General features: G+C 43.9%; 1 long non-coding RNA gene across 1 annotated transcript; it reads left to right on the forward strand.

Moving 5' to 3' along the window:
* Positions 1-8581: 8581 nt before the first annotated feature.
* On the forward strand, positions 8582-10505 carry LOC148006919 (uncharacterized). The gene is made up of 3 exons (XR_015645032.1): positions 8582-8864; positions 8915-9404; positions 9505-10505. It is a non-coding gene; the product is annotated as an uncharacterized LOC148006919 (long non-coding RNA).
* Positions 10506-10910: the final 405 nt, after the last annotated feature.

The following is a 10910-nucleotide window of genomic DNA, read 5'->3' on the forward strand; positions in this document are numbered from 1 at the left end:
CTTCTCTATGCTGTCCACAGTGGTTCTTGATGAAAGAGATAGTCTATGTTTATCCATACAATTTATTGACTGTCTATCATGGAAAAATGGATGCATAGCAACTTCTCAGAGTGGCCCAAAGATTAAATACGTTTTGTGATGTGAAATGTTCAGGAAAAGTAGCTTATACAGTAAACATTCAGGGCCTCTAGGTTCCTCATTAGGATTGAGAACCTCGTTTTCAACTATGTGACTGTTGTAGAGAGTATGGCACGTGTTCCGGGCCAAGAATCTGGCAGGGAGCAGAAAGGAACCTACAGTCTCACATATGTAACCAAGTTTCTGGAGTCTCAGACCCACTCTACCTTACCAAGTTGCCTACAATGGTCAACTAATCAATGTGTGTGTCAGGGTATAGGAGTGTGTACGTGTGTATGTATGTATGTATGTATGTATGTATGTATGTATGTATGTATGTGTAACAATAATAACTGAAAAATAAGCCATGAATTTGAGAAGGGGTCACGATAGAGGTTGAAAGTTACAAAAAATAGTTATTTATGTAGTGGTTCTTATTTTTCAAAGGGAATCTCATGCATCACAGGATAGCCTTGTACTCAGAGGGTAGCTTTAATTATTGATCACTATGGTTCTATCTAAGTGTTGGGATTATAGGTGAAAACTATACTCCTGATTTATATGATCTGGGGTACAATCTTAACTCTTTGTGCAAGTGAGGTAAACTTCAAAAGAGCAATCATTCCAGCTTTATTCACTTAGTTTGACTGAAAGTATCCTATAGATCCATATGTAAGACAAATTTTTATTTCCTTGAGGGATATTTAGCTCGCTTAAATTTCTGTAAATATCATTTGAGTACAATCATTTTTATACTACAAACTGAGTGACAGATTTTACTAAATGCATTCACTCTTCCCTTGGAACTATAGATGTATATTGGGTGGGTAATACAGGAAAAAACTTCATGTACTTGTCTTCATTTTGAAACTGTCTCCTTTGCCATCTTAAAATATGGGTAGACTCCTGTTTACCTACATGTATAGACATGTTAACCATTTAAGGAGTTGTTTCAATTGTTCTTTTCTTTTTTTCTACTTTTATTTGAATATATTTTATTTGTCCATAACTCCCCTATGCCATCCTCACTCTCCCTTCTTCTATGAAGGTGTTCCTGCACACATCCACCCATTACTTCTTGCATCCCTGTCCTGACAGTCCCTTACACTGGGGAGTCAAGCCTTGGCAGGACCATGGGCTTCTCCACCCATTGATGCCCAACAATGCCATCCTTTGCTACATATGCAACTGAAGCCATGGCTCTCTCCTCGAGGAGGCTTCAGATGGCAGTTTAGTCCCTGGGAGATCTGGTTGGTTGATATTGTTGTTCTTATGAGGTTACAAACCCATTCAACTCTTCCAATCCTTTCTCTAAGTCCTACAATGGGGGGTCCCTTTCTAAGTTCAATGGTTGGATGAGAGCATTTGCCTCTGTATGTGTCATGCTCTGGCAGAGACTTTTAGGAGATAGCTATATCATGCTATTGTCAACATGCACTTCTTGCCATTAGCAATTTTTTTTTTATTAACTTGAGTATTTGTTATATACATTTCAAGTGTTATTCCCTTTCCCGGTTTCCGGGCAAACATCCCCCTCCCCCCTCCCCTTCCTTATGGGTGTTCCCCTCCCAACCCTCCCCCCATTGCCGCCCTCCCCCCATAGTCTAGTTCACTGGGGTTTCAGTCTTAGCAGGACCCAGGGCTTCCCCTTCCACTGGTGCTCTTACTAGGATATTCATTGCTACCTATGGGGTCAGAGTCCAGGGTCAGTCCATGTATAGTATTTAGGTAGTGGCTTAGTCCCTGGAAGCTCTGGTTGCTTGACATTGTCATACTTTTGGGGTCTCGAGCCCCTTCAAGCTCTTCCAGTTCTTTCTCTGATTCCTTCAACGGGGGACCTATTCTCAGTTCAGTGGTTTGCTGCTGGCATTCGCCTCTGTATTTGCTGTATTCTGGCTGTGTCTCTCAGGAGCGATTTACATCCAGCTCCTGTCGGTCTGCACTTCTTTGCTTCATCCATCTTGTCTAATTGGGTGGCTGTATATGTATGGGCCACATGTGGGGCAGGCTCCTAATGGGTGTTCCTTCAGTCTCTGTTTTAATCTTTGCCTCTCCCTTCCCTGCCAAGGGTATTCTTTTTCCTCATTTAAAGAAGGAGAGAAGCATTTACATTTTGATCATCCGTCTTGAGTTTCGTTTGTTCTAGGGACCTAGGGTAATTCAAGCATTTGGGCTAAAAGCCACTTATCAATGAGTGCATACCATGTATGTCTTTCTGTGATTGGGTTAGCTCACTCAGGATGATATTTTCCAGTTCCAAACATTTGCCTACGAATTTCATAAACTCGTTGTTTTTGATACCTGAGTAATATTCTATTGTGTAGATGTACCACTTTTCTGTATCCATTCCTCTGTTGAAGGGCATCTGGGTTCTTTCCAGGTTCTGGCTATTATAAATAAGGCTGCGATGAACATAGTGGAGCACGTGTCTCTTTTATATGTTGAGGCATCTTTTGGGTATATGCCCAAGAGAGGTATAGCTGGATCCTCAGGCAGTTCAATGTCCAATTTTCTGAGGAACCTCCAGACTGATTTCCAGAATGGTTTTACCAGTCTGCAATCCCACCAACAATGGAGGAGTGTTCCTCTTTCTCCACATCCTCGCCAGCATCTGCTGTCACCTGAGTTTTTGATCTTAGCCATTCTCACTGGTGTGAGGTGAAATCTCGGGGTTGTTTTGATTTGCATTTCCCTTATGACTAAAGATCTTGAACATTTCTTTAGGTGTTTCTCAGCCATTCGGCATTCCTCAGCTGTGAATTCTTTATTTAGCTCTGAACCCCATTTTTTAATAGGGTTATTTGTTTCCCTGCGGTCTAACTTCTTGAGTTCTTTGTATATTTTGGATATAAGGCCTCTATCTGTTGTAGGATTGGTAAAGATCTTTTCCCAATCAGTTGGTTGCGGTTTTGTCCTAACCAAAGTGTCCTTTGCCTTACAGAAGCGTTGCAGTTTTATGAGATCCCATTTGTCGATTCTTGATCTTAGAGCATAAGCCATTGGTGTTTTGTTCAGGAAATTTTTTCCAGTGCCCATGTGTTCCAGATGCTTCCCTAGTTTTTCTTCTATTAGTTTGAGTGTGTCTGGTTTGATGTGGAGGTCCTTGATCCACTTGGACTTAAGCTTTGTACAGGGTGATAAGCATGGATCGATCTGCATTCTTCTACATGTTGCCCTCCAGTTGAACCAGCACCATTTGCTGAAAATGCTATCTTTTTTCCATTGGATGGTTTTGGCTCCTTTGTCAAAAATCAAGTGACCATAGGTGTGTGGGTTCATTTCTGGGTCTTCAATTCTATTCCATTGGTCTATCTGTCTGTCTCTGTACCAATACCATGCAGTTTTTATCACTATTGCTCTGTAATACTGCTTGAGTTCAGGGATAGTGATTCCCCCTGAAGTCCTTTTATTGTTGAGGATAGCTTTAGCTATCCTGGGTTTTTTGTTATTCCAGATGAATTTGCAAATTGTTCTGTCTAACTCTTTGAAGAATTGGATTGGTATTTTGATGGGGACTGAATTGAATCTGTAGATTGCTTTTGGTAAAATGTCCATTTTTACTATATTAATCCTGCCAATCTATGAGCATGGGAGATCTTTCCATCTTCTGAGGTCTTCTTCAATTTCTTTCCTCAGTGTCTTGAAGTTCTTATTGTACAGATCTTTTACTTGCTTGGTTAAAGTCACACCGAGGTACTTTATATTATTTCGGTCTATTATGAAGGATGTCGTTTCCTAATTTCTTTCTCGGCTTGTTTCTCTTTTGTATAGAGGAAGGCAACTGATTTATTTGAGTTAATTTTATACCCAGCCACTTTGCTGAAGTTGTTTATCAGCTTTAGTAGTTCTTTGGTGGGACTTTTGGGATCACTTAAATATACTATCATGTCATCTGCAAATAGTGATATTTTGACTTCTTCTTTTCCGATCTGTATCCCCTTGATCTCCTTTTGTTGTCTGATTGCTCTGGCTAGAACTTCAAGAACTATATTGAATAAGTAGGGAGAGAGTGGGCAGCCTTGTCTAGTCCCTGATTTTAGTGGGATTGCTTCAAGTTTCTCTCCATTTAGTTTAATGTTAGCAACTGGTTTGCTGTATATGGCTTTTACTATGTTTAGGTATGGGCCTTGAATTCCTATTCTTTCCAGGACTTTTATCATGAAGGGGTGTTGAATTTTGTCAAATTCTTTCTCAGCATCTAATGAAATGATCATGTGGTTCTGTTCTTTCAGTTTGTTTATATAATGGATCACGTTGATGGTTTTCCTTATATTAAACCATCCCTGCATGCCTGGGATGAAGCCTACTTGATCATGGTGGATGATTGTTTTGATGTGCTCTTGGATTCGGTTTGCCAGAATTTTATTGAGTATTTTTGTGTCGATATTCATGAGGGAAATTGGTCTGAAGTTCTCTTTCTTTGTTGGGTCTTTGTGTGGTTTAGGTATAAGAGTAACTGTGGCTTCGTAGAAGGAATTCGGTAGTGCTCCATCTGTTTCAATTTTGTGGAATAGTTTGGATAATATTGGTATGAGGTCTTCTATGAAGGTTTGATAGAATTCTGCACTAAACCCGTCTGGACCTGGGCTCTTTTTGGTTGGGAGACCTTTAATGACTGCTTCTATTTCCTTAGGAGTTATGGGGTTGTTTAACTGGTTTATCTGTTCCTGATTTAACTTCGATACCTGGTATCTGTCTAGGATGTTGTCCATTTCCTGAAGATTTTCAACTTTTGTTGAATATAGGTTTTTATAGTAAGATCTGATGATTTTTTGAATTTCCTCTGAATCTGTTGTTATGTCTCCCTTTTCATTTCTGATTTTGTTAATTTGGACGCACTCTTTGTGTCCTCTCGTTAGTCTGGCTAAGGGTTTATCTATCTTGTTGATTTTCTCAAAGAACCAACTTTTGGTTCTGTTGATTCTATGGTCCTTTTTGTTTCTACTTGGTTGATTTCAGCTCTGAGTTTGATTATTTTCTGCCTTCTACTCCTCCTGGGTGTATTTGCTTCTTTTTGTTCTAGAGCTTTTAGGTGTGCTGTCAAGCTGCTGACATATGCTCTTTCCTGTTTCTTTCTGCAGGCACTCAGCGCTATGAGTTTTCCTCTTAGCACAGCTTTCATTGTGTCCCATAAGTTTAGGTATGTTGTATCTTCATTTTCATTAAATTCTAAAAAGTTTTTAATTTCTTTCCTTATTTCTTCCTTGACCAGGTTATCATTGAGTAGAGCATTGTTCAATTTCCACGTATATGTGGGCATTCTTCCCTTATTGTTATTGAAGACCAGTTTTAGGCCGTGGTGGTCCGATAGCACGCATGGGATTATTTCTATCTTTCTGTACCTGTTGAGGCCTGTTTTTTGACCAATAATATGGTCAATTTTGGAGAAAGTACCATGAGGAGCTGAGAAGAAGGTATATCCTTTTGCTTTAGGATAGAATGTTCTATAAATATCCGTTAAGTCCATTTGGCTCATGACTTCTCTTAGTCTGTCGACATCACTGTTTAATTTCTGTTTCCATGATCTGTCCATTGATGAGAGTGGGGTGTTGAAATCTCCCACTATTATTGTGTGAGGTGCAATGTGTGTTTTGAGCTTTAGTAAGGTTTCTTTTACGTATGTAGGTGCCCTTGTATTTGGGGCATAGATATTTAGGATTGAGAGTTCATCTTGGTGGATTTTTCCTTTGATGAATATGAAGTGTCCTTCCTTATCTTTTTTGATGACTTTTAGTTGGAAATTGATTTTATTTGATATTAGAATGGCTACTCCAGCTTGCTTCTTCTGACCATTTGCTTGGAAAGTTGTTTTCCAGCCTTTCACTCTGAGGTAGTGTCTGTCTTTGTCTCTGAGGTGTGTTTCCTGTAGGCAGCAGAATGCAGGGTCCTCGTTGCGTATCCAGTTTGTTAATCTATGTCTTTTTATTGGGGAGTTGAGGCCATTGATATTGAGAGATATTAAGGAATAGTGATTATTGCTTCCCGTTATATTCATATTTGGATGTGAGGTTATGTTTGTGTGCTTTCATTCTCTTTGTTTTGTTGCCAAGACGATTAGTTTCTTGCTTCTTCTAGGGTATAGCTTGCCTCCTTATGTTGGGCTTTACCATTTATTATCCTTTGTAGTGCTGGATTTGTAGAAAGATATTGTGTAAATTTGGTTTTGTCATGGAATATCTTGGTTTCTCCATCAATGTTAATTGAGAGTTTTGCTGGATACAGTAACCTGGGCTGGCATTTGTGTTCTCTTAGGGTCTGTATGACATCAGTCCAGGATCTTCTGGCCTTCATAGTTTCTGGCAAGAAGTCTGGTGTGATTCTGATAGGTCTCCCTTTATATGTTACTTGACCTTTTTCCCTTACTGCTTTTAATATTCTTTCTTTATTTTGTGTGTTTGGTGTTTTGACAATTATGTGACGGGAGGTGTTTCTTTTCTGGTCCAATCTATTTGGAGTTCTGTAGGCTTCTTGTATGTCTATGGGTATCTCTTTTTTTAGGTTAGGGAAGTTTTCTTCTATGATTTTGTTGAAGATATTTACTGGTCCTTTGAGCTGGGAGTCTTCACTCTCTTCTATACCTATTATCCTTAGGTTTGATCTTCTCATTGAGTCCTGGATTTCCTGTATGTTTTGGACCAGTAGCTTTTTCCGATTTACATTATCTTTGACAGTTGAGTCAATGATTTCTATGGAATCTTCTGCTCCTGAGATTCTCTCTTCCATCTCTTGTATTCTGTTGGTGAAGCTTGTATCTACAGCTCCTTGTCTCTTCTTTTGGTTTTCTATATCCAGGGTTGTTTCCATGTGTTCTTTCTTGATTGCTTCTATTTCCATTTTTAATTGCTTCAACTGTTTGATTGTGTTTTCCTGGAATTCTTTCAGGGATTTTTGTGTCTCCTCTCTATGGGCTTCTACTTGTTTATTTATGTTTTCCTGGAATTCTTTCAGGGATTTTTGTGTCTCCTCTCTATGGGCTTCTACTTGTTCATTTATGTTTTCCAGGAATTCTTTCAGGGATTTTTGCGATTCTTTCAGGCATTTTTGCGATTCCTCTCTGTAGGCTTCTACTTGTTCTCTAAGGGAGTTCTTCACGTCTTTCTTGAAGTCCTCCAGCATCATGATCAAAAATGATTTTGAAACTAGATCTTGCTTTTCTGGTGTGTTTGGATATTCCATGTTTGTTTTGATGGGAGAATTGGGCTCCGATGGTGCCATGTAGTATTGGTATCTGTTGCTTGGGTTCCTGCGCTTGCCTCTCGCCATCAGATTATCTCTAGTGTTACTTTGCTCTGCTATTTCTGACAGTGGCTAGACTGTCCTATAAGCCTGTGTGTCAGGAGTGCTGTAGACCTGTTTTCCTCTCTTTCAGTCAGTTATGGGGACAGAGTGTTCTGCTTTCCGGCGTGTAGTTTTTCCTCTCTACAGGTCTTCAGCTGTTCCTGTGGGCCTGTGTCTTGAGTTCACCAGGCAGCTTTCTTGCAGCAGAAAAGTTGGTCTTACCTGTGGTCCCGAGGCTCAAGTTCGCTCGTGGGGTGCTGCTCACGGGCTCTCTGCAGCGGCAGCAACCAGGAAGACTTGTGCCGCCGTTTCCGGGAGCTTCCGTGCACCAGGGTTCCAGATGGTCTTTGGCTTTTTCCTCTGGCGTCCGAGATGTGTGTGCAGGGAGCAGTCTCTTCTGGTTTCCCAGGCTTGTCTGCCTCTCTGAAGGTTCAGCTCTCCCTCCCATGGGATTTGGGTGCAGAGAACTGTTTATCCGGTCTGTTTCCTTCAGCTTCTGGTGGTGTCTCAGGCACAGGGGTCCTGCCGCTCCTGGGCCCTCCCCCACGGGAGCCCAGAGGCCTTATACAGTTTCCTCTTGGGCCAGGGATGTGGGCAGGGGTGAGCAGTGTTGGTGGTCTCTTCTGCTCTGCAGCCTCAGGAGTGCCCACCTGACCAGGCGGTTGGGTCTCTCCCTCACAGGGTCTCAACATGCACTTCTTGCCATTAGCAATATTTTCTGGGTTTGAAGACCGTATGTGAATGGGCTGTGAAAGACCCCAGCTTAGCAGCAGTAACGCCATTTTGCAAGGCTGTACTTAAGATGACTGGTTCAGGGAAAGGTTAGAACACTGAGTACACAGCAGCTGCCAAGCAGGATGTGTTTGGTTGAAGGCCTGGCAACAGGACGACTTCGGTTGAGCACCTGACAATGAAAAAAAGCCCCGGGAGAGGTCCCACACCCTGGTGGGGGGCCGGGTCAGTCGTTATGTTCCAAGAAGGTAGCTAAGAAACTTGCCCCCGGGCTGAACCCTTGGGGGGCCGAGTCAGCCGTTATGTTTCAGGAAGGTAGCTAGGAAACTTGCCCCCGGGCTAAACCCTTGCCATATTAGAATCCACCAATTATATCCCTGTAACCATGCATCTGCTTCTGTATGCTTGCTTCTGCTCCCCAAAATCCTATAAAAGCCCATCCTTGGTTCTGTGGGGCGCGCCAGTCCCCCGAGTGACTGAAGCGCCCGCAGGTGCCTGTGCCTGTGTATCCCGACAATAAACCAAATCCTCTTGCTGATTGCATCCTGTGGTGTCTCGGTCTGGTCTTTGGAGTTGGAGGGTCTCCATCCCGAGGGAAAGTTCTCCCTGAGAGCTTTTCATTTGGTGCATTGGCGGGAAAGGAGATCCTCCACCCAGGGACCACCGACCACCCACTGGGAGGTAAGCCGGCCGGCGTCTGTCTGTCTGTCTGATTTTGTCTCGTTCTGCCTTATTCTGTCTGTTCTGTGAGCGCTCAGCCAGGTCTGTTCTGTGAGCGCTCAGCCAGGTCTGTTCTGTGAGCGCTCAGCCAGGTCTGTTCTGTGAGCGCTCAGCCAGGTTGTTTGGAATTTGGGCGGGACGAAGAAGGAGCTGACGAGCTCGGACTTCTCGCCCCGCAGCCCTGGAAGACGTTCCAAGGGTGTTAGGGGCCCGACTTTTCGGGGCCCAATCTGGGAGAGGAAAAAGATCCGGACTAACGGCACCTCTGTCTGTATTTTTGGCTTTCAGGGGGCCCCGGACCTTTGCCACCTCCATCTGACTTTTTGCTTTCAGTTTGGTACCAAAGCCGTGCAGCACGCCTGTCTGTTGTTTGTTTGACTGTTGGTGTTGTTTGTTTTCTCTGTGTTCTAATCTTCCTTAGAACTAACATGGGACAGTCCCTAACAACGCCCCTAAGTCTCACTCTTGATCATTAGAAAGACGTCCACGACCGGGCACACAACCAGTCCGTCGAGGTTAAAAAAAAAAGGAAAATGACAGACTCTCTACACATCCGAGTGGCCCACTTTCGGAGCAGGATGGCCAGTGAATGGCACATTTAATAAGATCATTATTTTACAGGTTAAAGATCGGGTCGTCCACGGACATCCTGACCAGGTTTCTTATATTATCACTTGAGAGAGTCTCGCCTTAACCCCCCCCCCCGGGCGGAACCCTTCGTGAACCCGAATTGGCCTCCCCTCAACCCCCAGCCTGTCCCCTCGGCCCCGCCCGGTCTGCCGGCCACGTCTTAAGAAACCTGTCCTCCCGGCAGACCCAAACTCCCCTCTCATAGATCTTCTCTCTGACAGGCCCGGCTGAAACGGAGGAGGCAGAGCCGCCGGCCAGATCAGTTGCCAGGCCACAGTCTGATAAGGGTTTCTCCCCTGTCGCAGGGAGATTGCGCAATAAGCGAGAGGTGATGCCAGATTTCAACCTCCCAGGCTTTCCCACCTAGACAGGGAACCGGTGGCCAGACCCAATACTGGCCGTTTTCAGCAGCTGACATTTACAATTGGAAACAACACAACCCTTCTTTCTCCAAAGATCCGGTGGCACTCACCGACCTAATAGAATCTGTTTTACTTACCCACCAGCCTACTTGGGATGACTGCCAACAGCTCTTACAGGCCCTCTTAACCTCAAGAAAAAAAAAAAAAACAAGGAGTGTTCCTAGAGGCCAGAAAGCATGTTCTGGGAGATGATGGGCGTCCCACCCAGCTGCCTGAAGAAAATTGATGCTACATTCCCACTTAAGAGACCAAACTGGGATTTTAATACAGCTGAAGGTAAGGGACACCTACGCCTTTATCGCCAGTTGCTTCTAGCGGGTCTCCAAGGGGCTATACGACGCCCTACTAATTTGGCTCAGGTAAAACAGGTATTACAGGAAGCAGGGGAAACTCCCTCCGCCTTTCTAGAGAGACTTAAGGAGGCCTACCGTATGTACACTCCCTATGACCCAGATGACCCAGGACAAATGACGAGTGTCTCTATGTCCTTCATCTGGCAGGCTGCTCCAGATATCAGGACTAAGTTACAGAGGTTAGAAAATTTGCAGGGCTATACATTACAGGATTTACTTAAAGAAGCTGAAAAGATTTTTAATAAGAGAGAGAATTGAGTCGAATCTTGGCCGCCGTAGTTCAGGGCCAAGAAAGGAAGGGAGATAGGGGGGAGCTCGAAAGGGGCTGAAGCTGGATAAAGATCAATGTGCCTATTACAAAGAGAAAGGGCACTGGGCCAGAGAGTGCCCCAAGAAGCCTGGCGGACCCCGAAAGCCTCGACCACGAACCTCCCTCTTGGCTCTAGATAAAGATTAGGGAGGTCAGGGCCAGGAGCCCCCCCCCCCCCCGCGAGCCCAGGGTAACGCTTAAAGTTGGGGGGCAGCCAGTTACTTTCCTGGTAGACACAGGAGCCCAGCATTCAGTCCTCACTCAAGCTTCAGGACAACTCAGCGACCAGACGGCCTGGGTACAAGGAGCTACTGGTGAGAAACAATACCGATGGACTACGGACCGCCG

The sequence above is a fragment of the Rattus norvegicus genome, chromosome 1, assembly GCF_021556685.1.
Source record: "Rattus norvegicus strain SHRSP/BbbUtx chromosome 1, alternate assembly SHRSP_T2T, whole genome shotgun sequence".
NCBI lineage: Eukaryota > Metazoa > Chordata > Mammalia > Rodentia > Muridae > Rattus > Rattus norvegicus.